Genomic DNA, 27,158 nt, shown 5'->3' with positions numbered 1-27,158 from the left:
CAGAAGAGAAGGAACTGGTGCAAGCCAGAGGAGACCTATCATCAGCCTACAAGACAGGGCACCGCCTTCCTGCCCAGTGAATTCTGAACCTGCAAGAAGGATACTCTGACCCACTGAATGATTCCCTCTCTCGCAAGCACCTCCTCTCTGCCTCCCGTCCCTCAGGAATGCTCCTGTGAAGGTGAAACATGTGGATTCTGAAAGGGAACAGTGAATAGTTGCTCTTGTGCATTGTTATGCAAATGCTACACAAATTGGAGTTAAATCTGGCCTTAATGAGGCCATTCTGCTTTGTCTTCCAGCTTCCCTGACACTCATTCTGAGATGCACCGTACAGATGTTAGTTTATTATGTACACCAATAACTCATTCTACATCTCAGTGAGGTGGGCTGTTAGCAGCCACCATCACAGCTCTGATAGCGATGGAATGCACCCCCATGAAAGATGTGTGATTTAAGCTCTCTGCTGCCCACAATTCAAGCGCTTTCTTTTATCAGGGCCCAAATGGCAGCTAATCGAGTTACTGGCAAATCCAGAAACAACACAGATCCCACAAACAGGCTGATTAAAGCTTACTTGAAATTTGGAAAATAATAATTTTTTAAAATGATAACATTAAAAAAAAAATCTCAAGATGCACAAAGAAAACCAATTTAGTTTGAGCCAATCCCTCATCCTCAGAAGGATTAGAAGAAAGGTTCTGCTTTATGCTAAATGTGGAGACAGCTTTTGCAGCCAAAACATATAACATCCTGCTAATTATTCTTTCAAGCTTCAACATGTACTTTATTAATCTTTTTTTCCCACTTTAACAGCCACAGATGTAGACTTAATTCAGTGTGTAAGCAATAGAACTTGTTTAAGTTCATCATGTCAGCTGCATCTTTGGTGTCTGCCTCAAAAGGGCGGGCAACATTGGCAGGGCTCAGAGACGGAAGTCATGTCAATCATGTTTGGCATCATCCTTCCAGGAGATAACCTGTCTTTAGCATATCCCAGCCAGTGTACTCAAGGCAGAACAGTGTGGTCGCTTTTGAGAGTTGCTCAAAAGAAAGAGACAGCTGAAGGAGGACTAAAAGCAGTGATGATAAATAACTCCCTCTCCTACTTAAGGATCTGGACACTGTTCACTCCTCCCAACGGATCTAAATGAAAAATAGGAAAAGAGACAGTGCAAAAAAATACTAATGACATAGAAACTAAACACTGAAAGTTCAGCTTTATTTTATATTTGGGGGCCATATTTTATTCTTTCACATGTCTGGCTATCCATTTGTTAATATATAATTAAATAAATTATATTACTTTATAATACCTATATAGTGTAGAGAATCTTCTACGTGTCAAGCACTGTGTATGGGACTTAGGCATGTGGCATACAAATATTCTACTCTTCAAGAGAGGGAAGAAGAGAAAAAGAATCACTATGCATGGAATACCTACTATTACTGTGTGTCAGACACTGTGTAGAGAACTCACAATAATAACCTTTATACCCTGAGAGGTAGAGATTACTTCCATTTATAGATAAGAAATCTGAAGTTCAGAGAGTTTGAGTAACTTGCCCAAGATCACACAGTTAGGAAATACTGGAGCTGGGATTCAAATCCAGAACCACCACAGTCCTAATTCCCAGTTTTATCCACTTCCAAACAGTTAAGGCATCTGGATCATGCGGTAAATAATTATAATATAGGGTAAAGGTAAAAATGGGCCAAAACACAACAACATAAAACACTATGAAAACTTAGAGGAAAGAGAGAATGTGACCAGCTGGGAAGAGTTAAGTAAGGATCCCTAGAGAAGGAAGCAGGTGACCTAGGTTTTAAAGGGTAAGTTAGGTATATAGCAATTAACATTAAAAAGGACATTTATAGAACAGAGAACAGCCTGAACAAAGATTAAAAAGCTGGAAATCATGGATAAAGATCAGGGAGCTCAATCATAGCAGTTCAGTGTGTGAATAAAGCTAGATAAAAACAAGGTTAGGAATATAGTGTGGGATTAGATTGCAGAACTTCTGATGCCACATAAAGCATCTTTCATGAAAAATTGTAAAGAAAATTGATTCCATCTTCCACCTATGAAAGACTTAGAGAAATGTTTAGTTTCATGCCAATCCAAGACATCAGTTCAGTTAAAACACAAAACCTCTTATTGAATATGTCCAAGTTCCAGCAGGGCATTTGAGATTGGAAGGTTCAAGTTCAAGTTCCAATTCTTCTACTCATTGACTCAACAACCCTGAGCACCTTATTTCGTTACACATGTTCTGGTGCTTGCTCATTTTCATTTTCTAAAAGACTCACTACCATATGTATTGGTCTGGTCAGGTTAAGCACCATGTGTCAATCATAGCAGGACAGTTAGTGGAAATATTTAAATAATATCTATTATGTACTTATTTATCCACACATATTCCAGGAAATGTGCATACACACCTACTAACGTAAGCTAGGCCCAAAAATATACAAAAATATTCTCTAATTTCAAGCCTAGAACAACTCTGAAAGGTATATAGCATTACCCCACTCTACAGATGAGGACACTTGATGTCTCAAGAATTTGACCAAGTCCAGGATCATATTCCTAGAACGTGGAAGAATCCAGTCATTGTAAACCTAGTGCTCTTTCCACTATATTACTATTGCCTCACGCTAACCATTTCAGTGAGTGATTAATCTCTACACTGTGGAACCCATCAGAAGTGTCCAGATAAACACTGAACAATGTTCAAACTTCATTTTGCTGTATGCTACATACTGACAAAGGAAAACTGAAATAAGGGGGCACTGTGTAAGGTATAGCTTGCTGAGAATCATGTATTATTGGGACTCATTCTACCTATTTTATAGTATATGATTGCTTTTAGGATATAGGGTTAGTAGAGAGATAAAAGGAGACCATGCATGTAAAGATCTTTTGATAATATCAAGTATTGTAAGAAAAAGGCCCTGCTCTCCTTTCAGTTTAAGAAGAACTTAAGAAAATGTGTATAAAATAGTTGTTTGTACACTTGTTCTTTATTTCCCACTACTAATAATAGACACCACCTGAAAGCAAGGCGTGTGTTCTGTTTATCTCTGACACCACCATAGTGGAATATTTCCAGGAAACTCAAGGTTTAGTGAATTAAACTATCTTTCCTTATATGATATTTCCAGGAAACTCAAGGTTTAGTGGATTAAACTATCTTGCCTTATATCTGATAATGATGATGGTAACTCATCATTGTCGTCACTGGGATTTGTTGAGCATTTACTATGTGCCAGGTATTGTATTAAAGGCTTGGTTTTTATCAATCATTTTAACTTACATAACAACCCTATGAAGTATGCATTATTATTTTCTCTATGTTCCAGGTTGGGTAACAAACATAGAGGTGAAGTGGATTGCTCCAATTCTCACAGATAGTCAGTAGCAGACCTAGGAGTCAAGCGTAGACAGTCTGGCATGTGTATCCAATGCTGCACTCTGCTAAAAGCTGTTATTCAGAATGTGTGAACAGGCCTGACTTTTTCATAAACAGCATTATGCCCATTCCCTCATCTAATCCTCATAACGACCCTATAATGCAGATACGATTATTCCCACCTTAGAGATGCAGACACTGAGGCTCAAGGCCACAGACTTAGTTGGAAAGCAGCTGCATTCTTTTACTACAGAAAGAAGGATCATATTTTGCCTTCACTCAAGAAAAACATACATACATCTGATAAAATTCCAAGAATTCTCAGCAATTATAGAGACTCTTGCTACAAACACAACAGAACCTTCTTCAAAGCGCCACACATGCTTGGAAGAACACACACATAAAAGCGCAATTTGAACACTTGTCGGTTTTACCTCCTTGTTGCAAGAGAAGAAGAATGTTTATGCATCAAAAAAATCTAGCGCATTTCCCAGTTTAATTAGTTTTGTCAAGTGCCTGCAGTATGATTTCCATGTTAATTTCCCCATATCCTATTTCAGTTTCTTTATAGTCCACTTCAATTATTTGCTTAAAAATTGAGAGAGGCACAATGAATATGTTCAAATTCCATTTCATTCAACTAACATTTACTGATGTTCCATTGTGTGCTAGTCCTGCAGGGCCCTCAGAAGCACAGCACATGTACTCCCATGCCTACTCAGACATTACTAATCTATCAGCTTCTCCCTCTCTTATTCCACACTCCCTGGGAAGTAGAAACCTCAAAATTTGTCTCAGCGTGGCTTTCCAGGCAACCAGTACCAACTGATTGATGCTGACATGGGAAAGTGAAAACTATTTGCTATCCTAGTGTCAAGCATTTTCTTATAAATTTCTTTCCCATTTAATTCTCATGAGGTAGTAGTAACTACTATTTTTACTCCATTTTTACCAAAGAGGTAACTGTGGCTCATTGAGATCCTACCCAAATGTTAGTTATGAGACTGATGGGAAATCTCCCTGATCTCTTATATTTAGCATGACAATCACCAGGCCTTCACTTACTGGTCATCTGTGGACCTGGCCCAGCATGGGTCTACTTTCCTAGCCCCTCAGGGGCTAGGAAAAGGAATGTAATGTAAATGTAAAAGGAATGAGGAAAATAGTCTCTACTGGTTTATACTAATCCCCCAGGTGGCAATAAGTATTCTTGTATTGGCCTGTGAAGTCATCTGTATTTCTGTACTTTTATTAATGAAATTGGCAGATCTGGAAGGGCGTCAAGTACTAAACTAATTCAAACTCTTCATCTTAAGTCAAGGCCTATTTTCATCTCATTTAATCTTTAAGTCAGTCTTTGAGGTAGCCATATTATCCTTATTTTATGAGGAAGCTGAGGCACAGAGTGGTTGAGTAATAAGGTCACAAAACTAGTTTAGTGGCACAGTCAAGCCTCACATCTTTCTCTTTTATAAGCCTAAGTATTTAATTATACATTTTCTTTCCTGATCTCTTTTCTCTTTTCCCTTTAGAACATAAATATAAGGTAATCAATCAAAAAAAAACCAATAGTTTATTTCTTCAACTTCATTTTCATCCCCTTCCTTCTAAAATTCTTTTTCTTTTTATTTATTTTTTTGAGACAGAGTCTCTCTCTGTCTCCCAGGCTGGAGTGCAGTGGTGCAATCTCAGCTCATTGCAATTTCCCCTCCACCTCCGGGTTCAAGCAGTTCTCCTGTTCAGCCTCCCAAGTAGCTGGGATTATGGGCATCTGCCACCATGCCTGGCTAATTTTTGTATTTTTAGTAGAGACAGCGTTTTGCTATGTTGGCTAGGCTGGTCTCAAACTCCTGACCTCAGGTGATCCACCTGCCTCGGCCTCTCACAGTGCTGGAATTACAGGCATGAGCCACCATGCCCAGCCATCTTTTTATTGAGCATACATATATATTTTAAACAATAGATGATTGCTTAGTTATATATTTAACAAAGTTCCCTGAGTCTTGTATAGTGACCATGAAATACAGAGATGAGTCACAAACTGTTTGTGCTCTCAGGGAGATTACAGTCTGGCATGAGAAGGACTGACCAATCAGAGGCAATTCAAATGCAGTGTGGTTCTGACAGCACAAATACAGGAAATGAGGAAGTAGAACATCTGAGTTCTGGGCGCACTCAGAAGTGACCAGAGTAGTTGATCATAGCTGCTGAAACAACCCCTAAATCTCAACAGCTTAACATAATCTTAAGTGAGTCAGGAGGCTCTACTCCATGGGGTGACTCAGGGACTCAGGTTGCCTTCATTATACATCTCTGACACCCCTGTGGCCTCTTCAGAGTCCACTTCTGGATTCCTTCTTCTGGCCTACTGTATAAATTAATGTTTGCGTTTCCCCAAACACAAACATATGTTTAAATTCTAATACCCAATGACGGTATTAGGAAGTGGGGCCTTTAGGAGGTGATAAGGCAATGAGGGTAGAGCTGTCATGAATGAGATTAGTGCCCTTGTAAGAAGAGACACAAGAGCTTGGTCTTGCTCTCTGTTTTCTGCCATGTGAGAATACGAGAAGATAACCATCTGCAAACTAGGAAGTGGCCCTCACCAGACAACATATCTTCCAGTGCCCTCATTTAGACTCCCCAGCCTCCAGATCAGTGAGAAATGAATGTTTGTTGTTAAAACCACTTAGTCTATAGTACTCTGTTATAGAAGCCAGAATTGACTAAGACATCTGCCAATGAGAAGGAAGAGAGAGAGACTGTGTGGCAGGCTGTGGAAAAGAGTTTAGGGATCAGATCTTGCAGAGGTGTATATCATCATTGGCCATTTAGCCAATATAACTTATGAGCCTCTGGGGTGTGGACTGACTCAATGCTCACGTTTCCTCTTCCTTATTACACAAAATGACTAAATTCCCCAACTTTCCTTAAAGGTAAGCGTCCTGTAAGTGGGTTCTGGACAGTGGAACACCCCTGACTCTCATGGCGCAGTCTCATCAGTCAGTCTGTGATATGAGAAACCTTTGTGGTATTAAGCTATTGAGATCGTTACAGCAGCTTTTGCTGAATTAACCTGTCTAATAGAGATTCAATTTCTTTCATTCTAAAATGAAGATAATAGTGCCCTGCCATGAGAAGCAAATAATAAAGTGGGCATGAGAACTCCCAAGTGGTGTAATGTATTGTTTCCCATTATTCATTTCACCCTAGAAAAGCAGTTGGGATCTCGGGTACAGAGACAGCAAGGAAGGCCTCTCTGACCATTGTGTGATGCAGGACAGGACATCAGGCTCTTCAGAGACCACAGCAGGGGATGCCTGAGCCACATGCTCCACAAAAAGAAAATAATTTTTACTGGGCTCCTTTCTTTAATAACAACAACCTCGTACACTTGTATCAATTCTTTCACTACGACACGAGTGGTCATCCCTAGCAGAGTCTGTTGGACAGTAAATGTCAGGCACAGTTGAGCTAAAACTCCTTCCTGCAACATCTGGAGGGTTGTTTCCCCCTCAGAGCTGCTCCTACTTTGGTCCCATTGCATCCATTTTACTTGAATAATATGAATAATAACCAGTGGTTTGCTGGAGCAGACTCACACCAGCTCAAGAGAGTCAGCTGTGCACATCATTCCCAAGTCTTCATTCTGTGATGTCAGTAGCTTGAAATCAGTCATGGTGGGAGTGTTTACACCACAAAAACAGGCAATGGGCAAATCATGGACTTTTATCTTCGTTTATTTCTTCCTTTTCTTTTTTTCTGTCTTTCTTTTTTCTTTTTAAGATGACTGTAGTATAACCATTCACCAGCACACCACTGGTAATAATACTTTTAGTAATAATAATGGTAGTAGCTATTATTTCCTGCATGGTCACAGTGTTCCAGGGCCATACTTAATAAATGCTAAATATGTTTCTTTTTACTTATTCCTTGTAACACTCATGGAATTACCATTGCTATGTTACCCCTACTCCAAAGTGGAAAATAAAGCTCAGAGAAATTAGTAATTTGCTGAAGGACATGCAGCAATGAATTAGGAGAACCAGATTTTGAACACAGCTCTGTCTGACTCAATGCTCATATTATTTCTATTGTGTCATTAAATAAAAGGAGAATTTGAGTTTCAAAATTGGATTCTTGAGGATTATAATAAGGTTGTTTCTACCTAGGGAGGGAAAGAATAATAAAATACTTAAAATGCATCTGTCTTTGCATGAGATTACACAGTTTAGTAAAAACACTCTCACATGCTGTGGATATTAATCCTGCAGGATCTCTGTGAGTGATTCTAGCCAGTCACTGCTGCATTCTTTTGGCAGATCAGTGGACTGGATTCATGTGGTTGGGTGGTTTGCTCCAGACCAAACAAAGATGGCAGGTGCAGATGTGGCCCCTGGGCCCTCGGTCTTCCACCAAGCTGTCAAGTTTTATAACTTGAAAGATCACACTGCAGTCATATCTTGCCCCCATAAATTATGATTGCTTATTTATATATCCACCTCTGCCTATTCCATGTGAGTCTCCTGACAGTGGTCTTAGAGGTCTTCCATCTCGGTGGCTCCAGGGGAAAGCACGATGGTGCCAGGAACATGGTGAATGTTTTATAAATGTCTGTTTAATGAATGGCTGAATGGGTGGCAATGGAGTGAGGGAATCGATTTGCCCGACTTAATGAGGGAGAGATGTAATAGAGAGGCTGACAGGAAAGGGCCTGGTCCCCAAGATAGGAGGAAACAAAAAAAAAAGAAGAAGAAGAAGAAGAAAGCACAAAGAAGGTACAAAGAAGGGGGAAACAGTAGTCACTGGAGAGCAACTTGAGTTTCTTTACAGCAGTTTCCAAAGGCTGTGCTAAGCTCAGCCCTCACAAACCGATGGTGAATTTGATGCTTTTTAATGAGCAAAACTGCAGGCTTCTTTTGTAAATCAAGCAAGAGAGCCAGAGTCAAACAAAAGAGAGCAGAGAGGCAGCTGCCCCACTTGTAGACTTGGCCTTAGCTATGCCATCCTGACCTATGCCAAATGGAGCCCATGGGCCTGAGATGGAGGCAGTGTCTTTGCCATTTTGGCCCCGCATTATGCCTTTGGCCCTACAGAACAACCAACTTTCCTCTTTAGAGCCAACTCTGCATCCCATCTGGCCTTAGGCATCCCTCATGATTTACATCTCCTGAGCCTCTCACCTCCAACCCTTTAACTCCTCTTCCTTCACCTCTTCTCACTCTTGGCTCATCTTCCCATCTCCTCTTTCAATGTTGTCCCCCTCCCCCTAAACATGATACTTAATTCTGTTTCTTGACTCTGAAGTCTGGCTTTTCTCTGTGGCCACAAGCTGTACTTCTGATTATGCTACCTTTGGCCTTAACGAGATAAACATATTGTCTAGTCCAGCCCAGCTGCCAAGACTACCCATGACAAGCTTGTCCTGAGCAGGGGCCCAGCATCCATGGCTTCTGTTATTTTCTCCATGGAGAATGTGTTGGTCATGTTTGTGTTCCCAACGTCTATGCCTCTCAAAATGATTTAACTATGTCAGTGGTTGCTCCTTCTTGGCTGCACCTTAAAATCACCTGGGATGCTTATTTAAAATCTAGTATCCACACCTATTGAAGATTTTATTTTAAAACATTTCAGAGATCATTCTAATGTGTGGTTGGGATTGAGAATCACAGGTCTAAGCCAATCTGTTAATCCTATTTCCCTTGCAAGGGCATGCATGAGCCTGACATTTAATCATGAAGCAAGAGATACAAAGGAAAGCTGGGAGGTTCTGCAAGGAGGACACAAGAAAGAGACATGGCCCTTTCTCTGCATCAGGGTATGTCATTTCCAGATGAACTGCAAAGAACTTCTGCTGTCATTTTGCAGTGATGAAGGAACACAAACAGCCTAGTGGGGTAGTTGAGATACTGAAGATGGTAGAGTCCAGTAAAATGGAAAAAGCTGGGTCCCCATCACGTTCCTAAACCAAATAACCAACCTGGCCTCTGATCTTATTTAATGAGATAATTTAGTTATTTATTGTGTAAATTGGGGGTCAGTACATATTTTTTTCTGCAAAGGGCCAAAAAGTAAATATTTTAGGCTTTGCTAGTCACACAGTCTCTGAAGCAACCATTCTGCCCTTGGACATGAAAACAGCTATAGACATTAAATAATGAATGGGCATGGCCATATTCCAATAAAACGTGATTTACAAAAGCAGACAGTGGGCTGGATGTCACCTATGGACTGTTTGCCAATTTGCCATTTAAGTAATCCTGAGTCAGTGTGTCTTGTTACTTGCAGCCCAAGGCATGTTAAGTGATACGAGGATGATTCCCAAAACTGAGTCTTCATGAACAACTATTCTCCCTGCTGAACCCCAGATACACATATTTTGTGTCCGCTAGTCAAATCCTCCCTGATGTCCTACAGGTACTTCAAACTCAACATATTCAAAACTGATCTCATCTTCCCCATACCTATCCCTAGGTCTGCCCCTCCCCTTGAACTTCCCACTTAGCAAATGCCACCATCACCTTGAGATGCTCAAACTAAAAAGCCCTGAATGACCTTAATTGCATCTATTGTCATTAGTCTGCCAGACACTATGTTCTGTCAATCCAGCTATAAAATATTTCTCCATTCTCCATCTATAATAAGCTATGTACTATGTACCAGGTGCAAGGCCAAAATAGTTTATAACAATGAACAATGCAGATGCAGCTACCACCCTCTCCAAGCTTAAGATAGGATCCTTGACGTACAATAGATAACATTATTAAAACCATTATTAAAACCTCCTACTTGCCAGCCTCTACACTAGGCACTTTACAGCAAGGGCTCTGATCTTCAGGACAAATCTGAGTGCACGTATTATTCTCTGTTATTCATAGATAAAGAAATTGAGGTGAAGAAAACTGGAATCTCTTGCCCATGGTCATGGTGGCACAGTGGGGGCAGCACCATAATGGGAGGCAAACCTGTCCTCAAATGAAAGCCCAGGTTCTCCTCATTACCTTTAGTCCACTGATTGTTCATCCTTGCATGGGGTTGGCTTTCTGGACCACGTTGTCACTTTGGGAATACTAGATCAATCAGTCTGCAGGATGACACCTGGATCTCACTTTGGCAAAAAGCCCATGACAAACTTCTCATCAGCACAAGAGCTATGCGATTAGGCACAGGCTATTAAAACATCGCATGTTCGAAATCAGTCACTCTCTGTTCTCTGCCAATTAGGACCACCACCTGTGCCCAGGCAGGGCTTTCACGCAGAGAACAACAAAAATCCAAGTGCTAAGAGGTAGGCAGTAGGGGTCCTCAGCAAGATACTCTTTCCAAAATCATGCATGGTCAGGTAAATATGACTGACCCAAGCAGAGCTGAAATGCTCCAGCTGCCTCTGCCCTGTCATCTTCCTCTCACATTGCTAATTTGGAAGTGAGAGGATGGTTGAAGGAACACAACCCTAGGGCTGGACAGATCTGGGTTCAAATTCTGCTGCCACCTTGGGCAAGTCACCCAAACTCCCTTTGGCCCTGCCTCACCTTCAAGCTGGAACTATGCTACCTACCTACTTCCCAGGGCTACCCTGGGGGTAGAAGACAATGAAGTTTTTGGAGAAGCAAGGGAATTGTGGGGACCTGAGCGGTGCTCAGTGAGTGGCAGCCCTCTTCCCTGCTGTGGTTGCTGTAATGACAAGCTCCCAACTGGAGGCGCATGAGCTCATGGTAGCCCCTCTAGGTGGTGCAGGGAGACAAAGGTTTGTTGAGCTCTTAGTAGCTCAGGAGTCCCAGCCCTCCTCGAGGCTGCAGCCCAGCACTGTGCTTGGCACTTTAATGTAACTTATTTAATTTCTCTTTAACCTTTCATCTTAATAATAACACATTATTAAGCCATTTTCAGACAATAAAACCACGGTTCACCAATTGACAGCTATAAAGTAAATAGAATTCAAAAGTAAGACTTTCTGATCACGATGCTTGTGCTTTTTACTGCATTCTAAGTGCTTTTACACACCAAGGCAACACTCATGTTCCCTCACTCTCTCTGCTTCTATCTGTGTCTCCCTCTGTCTCTCCCTGTCTGTACCCTGCCCTTACTTCTCTCCTTGCTTCCCTACTATCTCCTTCTTCCTCCTACCTCCTTCCTACCTTCTCTCATTTTGTCTTTCCTTCAGTAGCTGGGGCTACTCCCCAGCTGCCAGAATCTCTGGATTTAACCTGTCCTAATGTCCCCAGGTCTTAGAAAGCTCTGAGTTTTCAAACTTTGGGCCTGGTTGCCTAATAACAAGCCCTATCTCCCTAGGCCTTCCCACAGCCTTTGGCTCCCTCCCCATGCTGTATGTAGTAGGCTTTGGGCCACTTTTCTTACCCTTCAAGGATGTCTATTTCAACCAATGGCTTTAGTATAAAACCACTGGCCTTTGGAGCCAGGGACTCAGAATGTGCATTGGTCCAGAGGCTGGAACCTTAGAGTTACATCTGGCAAGAAAAGGGTTGGGGACAAGCTAAACTGAAATTTCCAGAACCAGGGATTTATTTAACAAATGTTTACATAAATTCTTATTAACCACTTTTCTGGAATCAAAAGGTGTTAATTGTTTTCATAATCACTTCATGTTTCCTAATCCACACTGACATTTCTCTTTCCTCCAGGCCCTTCCAAGTCTTCACTGAAAAACTCAAAGAAGTACGTTGTTATAAAACTCCTATGGGTAAGATTCAAGATAAGAGATGATGTATAAAAACGGAAAAAGAATTCCAGTTGTATGACTACTGCCTTGGAAATCTGGCAGGAGCATTAAGGTGACATTTGAAAATATTATCATTCTCAGGAGAGGCAATGCGATAGAAAGGATACACCATGAGACTTAGAGTTAGGAGACCTATATTTAAATCTCAGCTCCACCACAGGCTGGCTGCATGACCTTGAGATAATCACTTAATCTCTCTGGGCCTCAGTTTCCTCATTTATAAAATGAATGGCCCAGATATGATGATCTCTAAGATGACTCCCAGCTCTAAAATTCTGAAATGCTAAAATGGTTCAGTTCATTCTGATGGCCAATAAATGAAGGGTGATTCAGAGTACCAGAGCAATTCATATTTTATTTATTTTTAAATTATGGAAAAGTTCCTTTGGCCAGCTATAGAGGCCAAATTCACTGCTGGAACAAACGCTATGACTTCAAAGCTATAACATTAGGTATTAAATTTAGAAAATATAAAGGGAATAAAATTGTGCTTTCATGTTTATAGCCTTATTAATAACTTTTACCTCATTAATAATGTGATCCATTTTTCAACCTCAGAAGCCAGGAAATATTTAGCAGAGAAAGAAGAAAATAAACTAACAATTATTGCCTACGTACTATGAATTACTATTTATTGAGTACCTATAATAAGCTAGACACTATCCTAGAGATGTTTCTTATGTTATCCTATTTCACGTATCTAACTTCACCATGAAAAAGGCATTGCTTTCCTCATTTTATAGATGAGAAACCTGAGACCCAACAGGATGTGACTTGCTCAGTATTATGAAACTAGTGAGGTCAATTTGAACCCAGGTCTGTCTGATACTCAAATCAACATTTTTCTTACTGTATTACTTTTGAAATATTCTAAGCAGAGAGCTCCCTCTCAGTGGGACTAAGCAAGTAGTAATTACGTAGGAATGCTTTAAGAGGGATCATCATGCTGGGAATAGAGTCTAAGTGGTTGGACTGGGTAACCTTTGTGATCTCTTCTATTCTGAGAATCAAGTAATTCTATTACCTAAGTCACTGTGAGTAGAGTAATAAGAAGCAAAATCACTAATCCTCCCAGAGAAGCTGCAAAATATGTTCTTTTTATTTCTTTTTAATGTTTCCTGCAATTATTTTTCTTTCAAGAAGAATAACATCTCTCTGAAATTTAGGAGCCCATAACCTATTTCCCTCAACTACTACCAGTGTTTCAATCTTTTGATGACCCACTAGAACCACGGAATTATTATTCTGCATTAAGACTTCTGTATAATTCTACCCATGAATTAGAATGAGGAGCATGAAATTTAATTCAATAGCATAGGAAATGTCCACCTGTAATCCCAGGCAACATTAACCTAGGTTGCTTCGCTTAATAATGAGCTCTCTTCTTTTTACTTCATGTGTTCAAGGAAGTGCTTAAATACCTGAAGTGCTTAAATACATAAAGCTATGGCCACCAATACCCTAAAATAACTTTTTCTTCTTCCTTTTTAACAGCCATTATCTCTGGAATTCCTGTAAGGAGCTTAGAATCTATTTTTGAGCTTCCTCACTAAACAATAAGCTGAAGACAGAGATACTTCACAAGAAGCTTTGTGTAATGGAATGCTTCATGGAATGAATTCATCATTATTCATATTTAACCAAGGTAAATTCCAGCTATTTCTCCAACAAATAGACAACTTCAACTTAGATCAGGACTTCTGTGAATGGTTCCTCTCAGAAAAAGAGGTATAGCAGGGTCTGTAAAAAGTCTTCCTCTCCCAACGTGGCCTGATACGCAGAGCTGACGCCTAGTGAGAAGTTGTGTAAAACTGCCTAGGATCAAGTAGCCTCTTAGGAAGAAAAGACTAGCCAGGCGCAGTGGCTCACGCCTGTAATCCCAACATTTTGGGGGCCGAAGCGGGTGGATTACTTGAGGTCAGGAGTTTGAGACCAGCCTGGCCAACATAGCAAAACCCCATCTCTACTAAAAATACAAAAATTAGCCAGGGGTGGTGGCGCACACCTGTAATCCCAGCTACTTGGGAGGCTGAGGCAGGAGAATCACTTGAACTCAGGAGGCGGAGGTTTCAGTGAGCAGAGATCGCGCCACTGCACTCCTGCACTCCAGCCTGGGCATTGGAGTGACACCCTGTGCCCCTCAGCCTAAAAGAAAATAAAAGACCTGGACCCTGCTAGTTCTCAAATTATGTCAACCAATGAAAGAAAGCAGTGCAGAAGTGAAGTCACCAAAGGAAAAAGGAAAATTTGAACTAGTGACCTGACTTGAGTGCAAATCCATAGCTCAGGGGCCTAGAGAAAAGACTGGTTTGAACCCAGCGTGGGGTGGACATTGGAAGTCCCTCCAGGCCTTGTCTTCCTAGAGTGGGCATCATGCACTGGGCATAAAAGCTGAGCATGTGTGTATGACCTAAATCACCATTTAGTATGTGCCATCACTATTCTAAATGCTTATTATAGATTGACTCATTTAATTCTTAATAATAACTATATAAGGTAGTTACTTCATTACCACTATTTTATGGATGAGGAAACTGAAGATTAAAGATTAAATAGTTTGCCCAAATTCACATGGCTAGCAAATGGTAAAGCCTGGATAGAGCTCCAGATATTCCAAATAAAACTCCAGAAAGGGATGTTTCCAAAAGAAAATAAGGGAATTCCTACTAATAAGAATAGATGGTGGACCAATTGCTTACATGGAAAAATAAGAGGACTGTGAGCATGTGAGTACCTACAACTGGAAAAATGAGTCAAGTATGGAATATGGCCCCCAAAGACCAAAGCAGATGATGGTGACAAGAGGGCAGCTCGTATTGTCAGAGCAGAACTGGCCCAAGAGAATGGAAGTCTGGAGGTAAATGTAGATGTGGTATAGGGGAAAGATTAGAAAATTAGGTAAAATGAAAGTCTGAAGCAGTGGGTCTGAAAGGGCAACTGGGAATGATCTGCATCAATCCCAAGTGATAGGAAGCATCCAATTAAGTTGAGGTGGCATGAATGTGATGAGAGGCTGCCATTGTGTTCAGAAGCAGCAGGGGGTTTGGAACCAGAGACAGAGTAGGTGGTTTAAACTACCTTTTTCCTCTTATAAACCTATTCCTGACCATCTGGGAAGGATGGCTTCTAAGGAGTTGGCAGAAGGCCTCATCTTGATAGAGAATTTAGGCTATTAGCTGCCCTCTCTGAGGAACCTAGACAGATCCCATGGGCAGACCCCTTAATAAAACCCTTCCTCAGAAGCCAAGCCTCTAACCTCAAAGCACCAGGTACCTTGAGAATCTGCCTGCTCTTAACTTTTCCCAAAGCATTACTCCAGGGCTTTCCAAGACATTGAGTGCCAAACCATTGCACAAAGCTGACCTCCAAGCTTCATGCGCTGGTTGAAATGACAACACACAGGTATCAGAAGCTCCTCCTTAACTCTCAGTATGCAAGACAGAAATGCAAAGGCAATGCTGTGGGAATGCTAGAGAGATTCAAGTGAGGCCTCCGGAAGGTAAGTTCAAATCTGATCATTGGTGCCTATGGAAATTCAAGTCAGAAGGTTGCGTCTTGCTTTGGCAGAGTAGATCTGAGTTTGAGTACAGATTTGCCTCCAGGAACTTCAGGCAAGTCCCTTTTCCACTGTGCACTTCAATAGAGGATGGGACTAAATGACCTCTAAATTCCCTGGAGTTTGCCTATTATTATTATCACTACTGATACCAGTGGACTGAAAGGCATGACTCATGGTATGTTTAAAACACATTTACTTCTTAATTTCCTGCTGTCTCCTTAAAATAAAATCAATTACGGTAAAAGCAAAATCCTTATCCTTTATATGTTTTCATATTTATGAGTATTTCCTCTAAACTACATAATATAATTTGGCACTGCACTTCGGAATTTCATTTCTATTACATCTTTGTATCTAGTCAAAGTTTTAATTTTAAGTTCTGGTTACTGTATTACCTTCATCATCATCACCACCACCAATACCATCATCATTCATTATTTATTTTTCTGAATAGCCTATGAGTTTGTTGGGAGTAAGATCCCTTTTGTCTTATTTTTTAATCCCTAAGAGCGCTGAACACAATGCCTCACATGGCATAGATCCTCAATAAACATGGTGTGAAGGATTAATGATAATTCACATACTCGACATTTCAGTCCAACTAAACAACTTGAAAATTCTCTGCAGACACTGAGATCCTTTCCCCAAGCGCCCTTACACATGTTGTACCTTTTGCATGGCATTCTTTGCCCTTCTGTGCTCATTTACCATGCTCTAAGATGCAGCTCAAATAATACAATAAAATCTTACAAACAATTTAAAATAAACCTCTCCAATACCCCCAAATATAAAATAACAGCTCTAGTAAGGCCTTTCCAGAGCCTCTCTGGAAATCTTTATCAACCCCAGCCCACAGCCAGAAACACACATCCCTCTTCTTATGCTTAAAATAATGCATTATGTCTGGTTGTATAATTGTCTCTTCAACCAGATCAGGGACTCTGTGTTAAAATCACCTGGAAAGCTTTTAAAAAACTACTAGTGGCTGGCTGCATTTCACATCAGAAGAATCAGGTTCTCTGGGGTGGGGTGTGGATACTGGTATTTTTAAATTCTCTTCAGTAATCTAATATGCAGACAGAGTTGGGAACCACTGTATAAAATGGTGAGGTACTAGAAGGCAAGAACTATGGTTTGTCTCTGCAAGTCTAGTTCTTAGCAAAGATTACACCCAATAAATAATTGTCAAATGAATGAACTAGGAAGCATAATAGAAGTATAAGAATAATTTATGTAAGTCTCTTCCTACAAGTTTATTTTAAAATGTTGTGAGATAAACAACTATATATTAATCTAATGACTTCTGACTTATTGGACAATTTTGTTTAACCATATCAAACACATAAATTGCCTTGGACCCAGCATCTGACTAAGCAGTTTTCCCAGTGGTGGTAAACGTGGTCCTAAAAGAAATCTAGATGGATCCCGCAAAAATACGAACATTAAGGCAGTTCATTAGCTTAGCCTCTAAGTCCAAAAGCTGGACCTCCAAAGCCCCATCATGTAATGTAGATATATTTCAAGGTTGTTATCTCACAACTGTCAAACCCAGCCTCTTCTTGCTTTCTGCTGTGTAATTTATCCTTGAGAGTGGCATGAGAGTTTTTTATTAATTTGTTTGTCAAGCAACACTCTCAGCTCTCTTGTAATTATGTTGCCTGTTAGTAGCATTAAGTACAAACATAGCTCTTGATTTTCACTTGTTAATTTGTCCCTCTCCTACATTTAGATAGAGCAATAGATATAGTCATAACATCAGAAAATTGCTGATGGTCAGGAGAGGGCAACATAAAGGCCTGTGTATCTTTGCCAGTAATTAATATGCAATGAACTAATGCCATACAGTGGAAAGATCACAAAAGAAGCTCGGGGTTTGAGTTGGCCTGAGTCATTTACACTGTGTCTTTGGACAATTAGCTTACCTCTTTGCAGCTTGAACAACCCATCTCAAAAATGAAAGATAATGAAATCTATTTCAAATGCTTAGCAGAGTTATTGTGTGCATAAAATAAGACAACAGATAAGAAAAATACTTAGTAAAATACAAACAACTATGCTAACATGCTTCTCTCATTCAGTTGCAAACATTCTATACACCCACTCTGTCATGGGCTACAGTGATATAGATAATGATGATTCTTATCACCATTGTTATCATAAGGATTATGCTGTTATAATGAAGTCCTGGTATCTTGTGATAGTTAATTTTATGTGTCAACTTGGCCACAAGGTGCCCAAACATTTGGACAAACATTATTCTGGGTGTGTCTGTGAGGGTGTTTCTGGATGATATTAACATTTGAATTGGTAGACAGTAAAGTAAATTGCCTTTTCTAATGTGTGTGGGCCTCATCCAATCAGTTGAAGACCTGAACAGAACAAAAAGGCTGAGTAAGTAGGAATTTCTTTCTGCCTGACTGCCTTCACCTGAGGCATCATTTTTTATTTCTGTCTTTGGACTCGAACTGGAACTAAATCAGCAGCTATCTTGGGTATCCAACCTGCTGCCTCAGATCTTGGGACTTGTCAGCCTCCATAATTGCATGAGTCAATTCCTTATAACAAGTCTATCTACCATCTATCTCTCCACCTATCTCTCCATCTATATATCTATTTGTCCTTCTCTCTCTCCCCCTTCCTTCCTCCTTCCTTCCCTCACTCCCTTTTTCTCTCTTTCACACACACACACACACACACACACCCCCTATTATTTCTGTTTCTCTGGAGAACCCCTTACACATCTCTAGCAACATAAACATTCTTTGGGGAGGCTTCAGAAATAACTCTCTAAATACAATATCCTATGTTGCTGGAAGTGTTTTCGTGGTCATTAGAATCAGCTGGCCAGCTTTAAAAACATCAATTCCCAGCCCTGAGAGATTAGAGCTTCTAAATCACTACCTCAAGATGGCAGAACCTGGAAATCTGGATTTTAACAGGTTTCCTAGTAATTCAACTCATTAGCCATGTTTAGGAACCACCCAACTAAGTAGTTTGGTTGAGAAAACTAGAAACCAAAGATGTGTCTGATGTCTAAACTTTCATCACTTCAGCTTCATAGATTTTGTTTCTTTCTCTTGTCTCCTATTAAATGTAGACGAGCTATAAATATAATATTATATATATATATAGCCTTTCATAGATTTTCTTTCCCTTGTCTCCTATTAAATGTAGATGAGCAATAAATATAATATTTTATTTATATATATATATATATATATGGCCTTTAATCATAAATTTAGAGTAAAGTTATTTTGAATTCAACCCTGATCATATTCCTCCTCTGTCTTTGGGGTCCCCCTGTTAACTATCAATAAAATCCAATTTCCTTAAGATAGCATCCAAGTCCCTCTAAACTATGACCCCTGGATAAGTCTCCAGCCTCATCTCTCATCACAATCATTCACATACATCCTAAATCCAACTCCCCAGTGAGCGTTTGTTCCAGTTTCTGACCCTGTGCATTGTTCTTGTTCTCACCTCCACCTGGAGGACCCTGTCACCTCAAACACTCATCCTTCAAGTTTTAACTAAAATGGCATTTTACTCACGCAACTTCTCTAATAGCTCTCTAATATATTGCTTTATATCATAGCCATTTGTGTGCTTGTCTCCCTCAAGAATAGGGACTTTTCAAAAATCAAGCTACATGCTGCAAGTGCGTGTACCCAGAGCTCTGAATCTGACACACAGTAAGGTTCATATGCATTCAATGAATTGATGCAGGCTGATATTTCCTACACAATTACCAAAAGGAAAACATTTAAAAGTCGGACATTTGGTTGCAAACACGGAAAGAATATTGCAAGAAGGCATAGAGTGTAGGCTGAGCAGCACAGTGCACTGTTTAGAAGCAAGAGGTTTCAATCTAGGTTCCATTTCCATCTCTCCTACTTATTAATGATAAGAGGGTCACATTATTAAGACTTCAGTATCTCCATTTTTCATCCCTGAGTGAGGATGGTGATGGTATCAATCTCATAAGCCTGTTATGGGGATTAACTATGCTAAGAACTTAGTACATCATCAGGATGCATCATATAAACCACTGAATAAGCTATACTTGTTATTGGTGCTCCCTTATTATTTTATTAATATTTAACCAAGAGAGTATAGTCCTAGAAATAGAAGACTCCTGATTTATGGGTGCAAAGAAAAGTGGAAGAATCCTCAAGCTAACTTATCTTGTGGGCCATTTCCATTTCTGAAGGGCATCCATCTCAGAGGAAGAATAAGCCAGAGTTATGCCTTTGTCTTTCATGGGTTGCTCCTTTCCCTGATGCAGTCCCTTAAGGAATATAGATCCATGGGAGATTTGTGTATGTGCTCTGTTCCCCAATAGTTAAAGCAACTCATTTGTCACCACTAAACATTCATTCTTTTTCTGGAGGTCAATTTGCCAGGTGCCTGCACCTGTCCAGGGCAAGCCTGACAGACCAGGGACAGTTGACCTGACAGCTATTGCACATGAGACTAATCTTCTCTTTGACTCTGTGGTAGAAGGACAAATGGACCAAATCTTGGACCAGGCCTGGAAACTCTAAAACCACCCTTGGAATTTTGAAAAGTGATCTTAAATACCATTAGATAGAAACCACTGCCCTGTGACAAGGCTCAGGCCCAGATCAGTGGAAATAACTTATAATAAAGTGCAGAGCTGGGGTTGCCAAAGACCATGATGTCTATGACAAAGATAGTCCTGTTCTGGGAGAAATGTGAAAAAGGAAGACAACGTTGTGAGGTTTTTATAAAAGCAAGTGGACTGGATTTTTTAAAGGTATATAGAGACAGGGTGTCACTTTATTGACCAGGCTGGTCTTAAACTCCTGGCTTCAAGGGATCTCTTGCCTCACCCTCCCAAAGTGCTGGCATTACAGGCATGAGCATGCCCAGCCTTGATTGGATTTTTTAAAATCTGAAGTTAAGTTCTTCATACTTTTATAATATTAAAGTTAATTTTCTTTATAACATAATAATGATAGTCAGTGGCTGACCTGTTTCTTTAGTGTCCTCACCTAGATAAATAAAAGTTGACATACTTTCTGCCTTCTGCACAATTTTGGGGTGTTGGTTATGTTACTAGTCAGTGAAATTCTCAAAAGTTTGGGGCTCTTTTATATCAGGGTTAAGAGGCTCTAGAGCCAGAAAGACCTGGGTTGCCTGCTTTGTTCTTCTTCCAATTTGTGTGACTTTGAGCTATTTATTTAACTTCTCGGAGTCTCTAAAATGGCAACAACAATAATAATTTCTACCTTACAGGATCATTGCATGATGAAAAAAAGATACCAGATGGCATGAGGTTAGCACTGGGCCTGACAAAAAAATCATAATAATGAGTGTTTAAATAGGTTTTCCAGAATTCAGCCATATAGATGAAACATAGAAATAAGGAGCAAATGCAGAAAGAATTAAGCATTTAATTCCCCTACATGGAATTCCTCCTAGATATAGCCTGCATGCTTTTGAGGACTGCTGGGTTTAGATTCACACAAGTCTAAGTTTATATGCTACTAACTCAGGCCATTTTCTGGTCTAATAAATTTAAATAAGGTATCTCATTTCTCTGAGCTTCTGTTTCCTTATCTGTAGAATATAATTCCCATCATAGAATATCAATACACTAGGTATTTTACACACATCCTCACTTAATAGACGCAGCTATCCTACAAGATAGGCACAGTTGATTATTATCTGCAGTAGCTATGTTCTATAAAGTTTCACAAATACCGAACCATTGCTCCTAGGGGAAACACAGGGTCATGTTCCTGCAAGGCTCTGGTCAAAACATTTTCATCAACTGATCAATATGTAACCTTGTTTTATGCGTTTCTGTTTAAAGACATCTTACTTCATATATTTTGTTGATTCATTAACATTGAACTCATAGCCAGCAGCACTATAACTCATACCTGAATGAAGCTTATCTAACTTATGTATTTTCTGCATAAAGCATACCCCATGTGTTTTATAAAAAATTGGAGTGTCTTGTCTTAGAAACACCAGGCAGCTTCAGTACTATGTCTAGCGGCCATGATAAACAGTGAAATTACCAACAAAAATCACAAAAAAATGCTAAACCTGTGACCACAAAAAGGATGCTTGTTCATAGAAAGAGGGCTCAAACAAGAAGGCAGAGAAGATCACTTTGTACAACCTCAGCTGAGAACACGCATGTCAGGTGACTCAAAGTTTTTGCCATTTTTTGTATGTCTGTTGATGACCATAAAAGCACTATGAGTATTGATTTTGGGGTTACAAATAAATTTTAGTGAGTAGTCAAATTTACAAATGTGGAATCTGCAAATAATAAGAATCAACTGTACTATTCTCTTCACAGACGAGGAATCTGAGTTTGAAAGAATTTGTCATACAACTGCATAGTGGTTAAGTTGAGTTGAAACTGGGTAGATATGTCTCCATCCAAAGACCCATGTTATTTCTATCATTAACACAGTACCCCCCATGTCTGGTTATCCTAGGAAACAGAAGTGGTATGAACGGCTACCTCACAGAAAGATGGTGAGGATCAAATTAAGCACCTTGAAGGTGCTTTTTAAACCACAGAGCATCATACAAACATAAAGGGTTGTTATAAGAAGGTTCAATTACAGTGAGGTTATACTATCTAACACCAAGGCCAACTATAATGAACTCTCTGATTCTCCCACAGTAGAAAGAGACCAAGTTAAGAATCAGACCTTGAGATGTTCGTGTCTGGGTAGCCCTTATCCCAGCAAGCAATGACAAGCTAGTGATTCAAGCTAATTCAATGCAGCCTCAGTGGGATTGCTCTTCTAGGGTTCTGAGAGCAAAAGAAGTACTTACAGTATATTTTAGTTAAAAGATCAAAATGCAGGTTGGATACACTAAAAAAATGCTTCTGATGTCAAGTCCACTTACAGTTGCTGTTACAAAAATCTGCCACCCAGGGCCACAAAAAAATCAACACAGCAGCATTATCCAGCAGTGCGGATATTGATGAACAGGGGTATTGTCTCAAAAACAATCTTGGAGTTATAGCTGTGCCTTAAAAGGGGAGGGGGCTGGGAACCCACAGGCATCATGTTAATTACAAAAGAGGCCAGACTCATCCAACACAGAATTTGAAGAAGTAACCATCTCTGATAAAAAGAATCAGTAAAGACAGAAAGGACTTAAAAATGTTCATAGACTTTAACTCACTAATGACACTTCAAGAATGCTAATAAAATGATCAGATGAGGAAAAATATTGATGCATAAAGTTGTTCATAGTGTAGCTATTTCCCAATTTTAGCTTTAATAAATAATGGGTATTTGCTTTAAATATTATGCTATAGCCATACAATAAAAAAGTAAGTGTAAATAAAAATTATTTTAAATAATGTTTAATAATATTGGAGAATAGTCAAAGTGTAATCTTAGTAAAAAATAAATAAACACAGGATACAAAAAGTATGAATCGTCCAGGTGCAGTGGCTCATGCCTATAATCCTGGCACTTTGGGAGGCTGAGACGGGCAGATCACTTGAGTCCAGGAGTTCGAGACCAACCTGGCCAACAAGGTGAAACCCCGTCTCTACTAAAAATACAAAAATTAGCCAGGTGTTGTGGCAGGTGCCTGTAATCCCAGCTACTCGGGAGGCTGAGGCGGGGAGAATTGCTTGAACCTGGGAGGCAGAGGTTGCAGTGAGCCGAGATCACACCACTGCACTCCAGCCTGGGTGACAGAGTGAGACTCCATCTCTAAAAAAATAAATAAATAAATAAAAGTATGAATCAAACTGTGTGCGTATTACTAAAAACAAGCAAAGAAACAAAAATACTGAAAAGAAACGTGTTAAATATTAACAATGATTGATTTCTTGTTTGGGAAATTTTGAGTAATTTGTATTTATTTTTTATTTCCAAGGTTTCCACAACAAGCATATGCTATTATTTTTAAGGTGAGGAGGCAAACAGTACAATGAAAGTACAATCCAATTTGCTATCAAGCTCCACACTCAAAAGAGTGCTTTGATGAACAGAGCCACAGATTAAACAAGATTTAGCCTGTTCATCTAACAGGTCACTGATCTGTAAAAATATCAGATGTTTTCAGATTTTTCAAGTCACTTATTATTAAGCAACTAGTTGGAATGCAGCCAACTTAACTACACAAAGAACATGAGATGGCCCCATCCTCAGAAAAGCCCCTGGGGCAGGGCCCGGGTTTTCCTCTATTCACCTTTGTACTGCCAGAACCTTGTGCCTGCAAGAGAGCAGGAGCTCAATAAAAACGTATTGAAAGAGTGAACACACAGGGAAATAGGCTGCCTCACAATCACAGGTCAGCAGACATCAGCCTTTCATTCATACATACAATCATTCAAAAATGTATGAACCACTTACTATACATACATATGACTAGGCATGGATGGGCTTCAAGACAGGCAATAACTGGTGATGGTCCTAATACATAAACAAATGAAGGACTTTATACAATAAGAAAGGTGTGGATAAAATGCTAAGGGAGTTCCTAAGCAGGAAGAACTTCTCCAGGTAGGAAGTTCTTCTCCAGGTAGGAAGTTCTTCTCCAGGTAGGAAGTTCAAAGATGTCTTCCTGGATGGAGGGGAATTTGAGCTGGGTTTTGAAGGCTGAGCAGAATTTGGGCATGAGTGAACAAAGTGGAGAGAGGGTATCACAAACTGATACATAAGCTAATGACATGAGCTAAGTCCTGAATGTGAAAATGTATATGGCTTACAGACCAAAAAAAATGCTTCAATTTGGCCAGAGCACGGAGACGGAAGGGAAGCAGGGAGGCTAAATGGAAGCACGGAGGCAAGGCTGAAGTAATGCATTGGGACCGGGTTATGTGGGGAGAGTTTTGAATGTTAAGATTTGCTTTCTTCAGTAGATGAAGCAGAACTGTGGAAAGTCTTTGAGTGGGAAAGTGATCTGTTCAGAGAAATCTTTAAGAAGATGCTTGGGCAGCAATAGGTAAAATGGATGGGAAAAAAGAGAGGCAGGACCTGAAATAAGAATCTTCAGTGAACAGGCATGAACGTTTAACCAGAGAAGCAGCTGGAAACTCAGCTCTTAGTTTCTTCCATCGCCAGGATGGCTTCAGCTCTCAGCTGCCAGATTTCCTTTGAGATGCTAAGGACGAACTATTACACAAATGCTTAAATCCAGCCCCTGTATCCCTCCTCCCTCTCAGAGGAAGCTGAATTGCTTTGCAAATATATGCAGATACATGCGAATAACAAAGCCATTAACATGTGCCCTAAGCCTCAAAGGGAAAGGTTTGCTTTGATCAAAGCTCATAATGGGATATATCCAAGGGGCAGAAAAACAATATCCTGCTCAGCCCAAACTGAGCTGAGGAAGGTTTAGACTCTGGAGCAGAAAGCCCTGCCTTAATAACTGCTATTCAGCCAAATACTCAAGTGCATGGTGCTTCCCTTCTATACCCTCATTTCCTAAGGTTGAAATCATAAAAAAAAAATCTTCCCTTTGCTTCATTTTATCATAGCTGCAAGTACTGATAGAAACGCGTGTGTGTGTGTGTATGTGTGTTTAATCTGACCTTCTAAACTCTGCTTCTCAAAGTGTGGTCTATGGACAAGCAGTATCAGCATCATCTGGGAGAGGGCTAGGAATGCAGAACCTCCAGCCAGACCCTAGTGCTAGTGAGTCGGAATCTGCATTTTAACAAGAAGCCAGGTAAGCAATGCATATGCACATTATAATTTGAGAAGCACCAATCTAAACGACCTTAGCATCCACAATTAGGATTTCTTAAGGGCCAGGACCATGTCTTATTCACCTTCACAATCCTCAGGCACAGTGTATGGCACATAATAGGTAATAAAAATAAGCCTTTGTTTCCTGTTCTGTAAATTGAGATAATAGCTATCTCAAAAGCTGTTGCATGGATTGAATGGAATATCAGATGTAAAGCATTCAAGCACAATGCCTGGCACTTGGGTGGGGAGTGCCCAAAGTTTTTGAATTCCCCATCAAAAGCAATTGTTGATCTGTGTACAAATAATCCCACATGTATATTGAGTGTTTGGCGTTTTATAAATGTCTATCCCATCTAATCCCCATGCCAGCCAGCAGGAGTTGTCATCTGTGTTTCACGAGCCAGGAAACTAGGATCCAGAGAGGTTAAAGTGCAAAGTCCTAAGGCAGTAGGCAGAGCTGGGCTCTAAACCATGCCCCTTCCAATCCACCCTTCACTGTGTAGCCACCTGGCCCACAGTGCACATGCCTAGCTAAAAAGTTATCTTTGTGTCCACACTACCTTCAGGTTGGAATCCAAGCTCTTTAGCACAACTTGGCATGGTGGGCATAAACTGGCAGGGTCGATAGGACAATTTTACAAAAGACTCAGGGAGCCTCTCATAGCCTGGTCCCTGCCTACTTCTCTGCCCTCAGCTCCCTCTTCCTGATCTGATCTTTCTCCTGTTTCAGGTCACATTTGTCAGTCCAAAGTCATCAGGACATTTCACAACTTCCTGAATTCACTCTGGTCCCTTTCTCTGGAATGGGCGTGCCTGGTGCCTTTGTGTTGGATAGCTTTATTTGTCCCTCCAGAACCACCTTCACCCTTCACCATTCTGCCCTGTGCTCCTGGAGGCTGTTCTGAATGGGATACAGTATGGGTTCCCAGGTCCTCTGCTTTCCAGATGGATTTGTCAAGGGATTAAAGAGAAAGTGGACAGTGAGTTCAGAGTATTTATTCCCTCAAGTCCTTTCTACAAAGTTTGCACAAGCTGGCTGTGTTTCTCTACAGAAGATCCTTCTGTCTCAAGGAGCCCCTCACTACAGGACTCTCACTGTCTAGATTGTAATCAGTTCAGTGTCCTTTCATCCCACTTACCTGATACCAGCCTGGCTGCTATCAGATAAGCACCATACAACTTCACGGTTCCTTATGGTTTCCTTATGCCCTCATCTTTGGAAATAAATCTTCTATCATTTATCCTGTTTTGAATGTGCTGTTTCCTATTGGGAACCTGACTAAAACATTCTTCATCCAGTAAATTCCTATGCATCCTTCAAAACTCAATCAAAGGCCACTTTGTGTTTCCCTCTCACAACATTTCTGATACAATACTACTAGTGTTCAAGTTCTCATCTGACTTCTTCAAGGGTAGTGATACTATTTTTACTGTACTTTACAGCTCCAGCATTTAGAAAGTACTGTATAAATATTTGTTGAGTAGATTAAGAGTGACATTAAATTTTCCTAAGCAAACTATTCTACGTTATGAAGATGAACAAAATTTCTGCTGATATATTTTATAAACAAGGCATTGTTCCTCTACACTTAGAATCATCTTTTTTTTTAGGTTATCTAAATTGCACCTATTTCAGTTACACTAGGACACATAGTCACCCTGATTATAACCCATGCGTAGTGCTATGATATCCAGGGATGAAGTGAAATTTGAGGACTCTAAATTTGCTGAAAGTA

This window comes from Pongo pygmaeus, chromosome 1, assembly GCF_028885625.2.
Source record: "Pongo pygmaeus isolate AG05252 chromosome 1, NHGRI_mPonPyg2-v2.0_pri, whole genome shotgun sequence".
NCBI lineage: Eukaryota > Metazoa > Chordata > Mammalia > Primates > Hominidae > Pongo > Pongo pygmaeus.
This window is presented reverse-complemented; position numbering follows the sequence as displayed.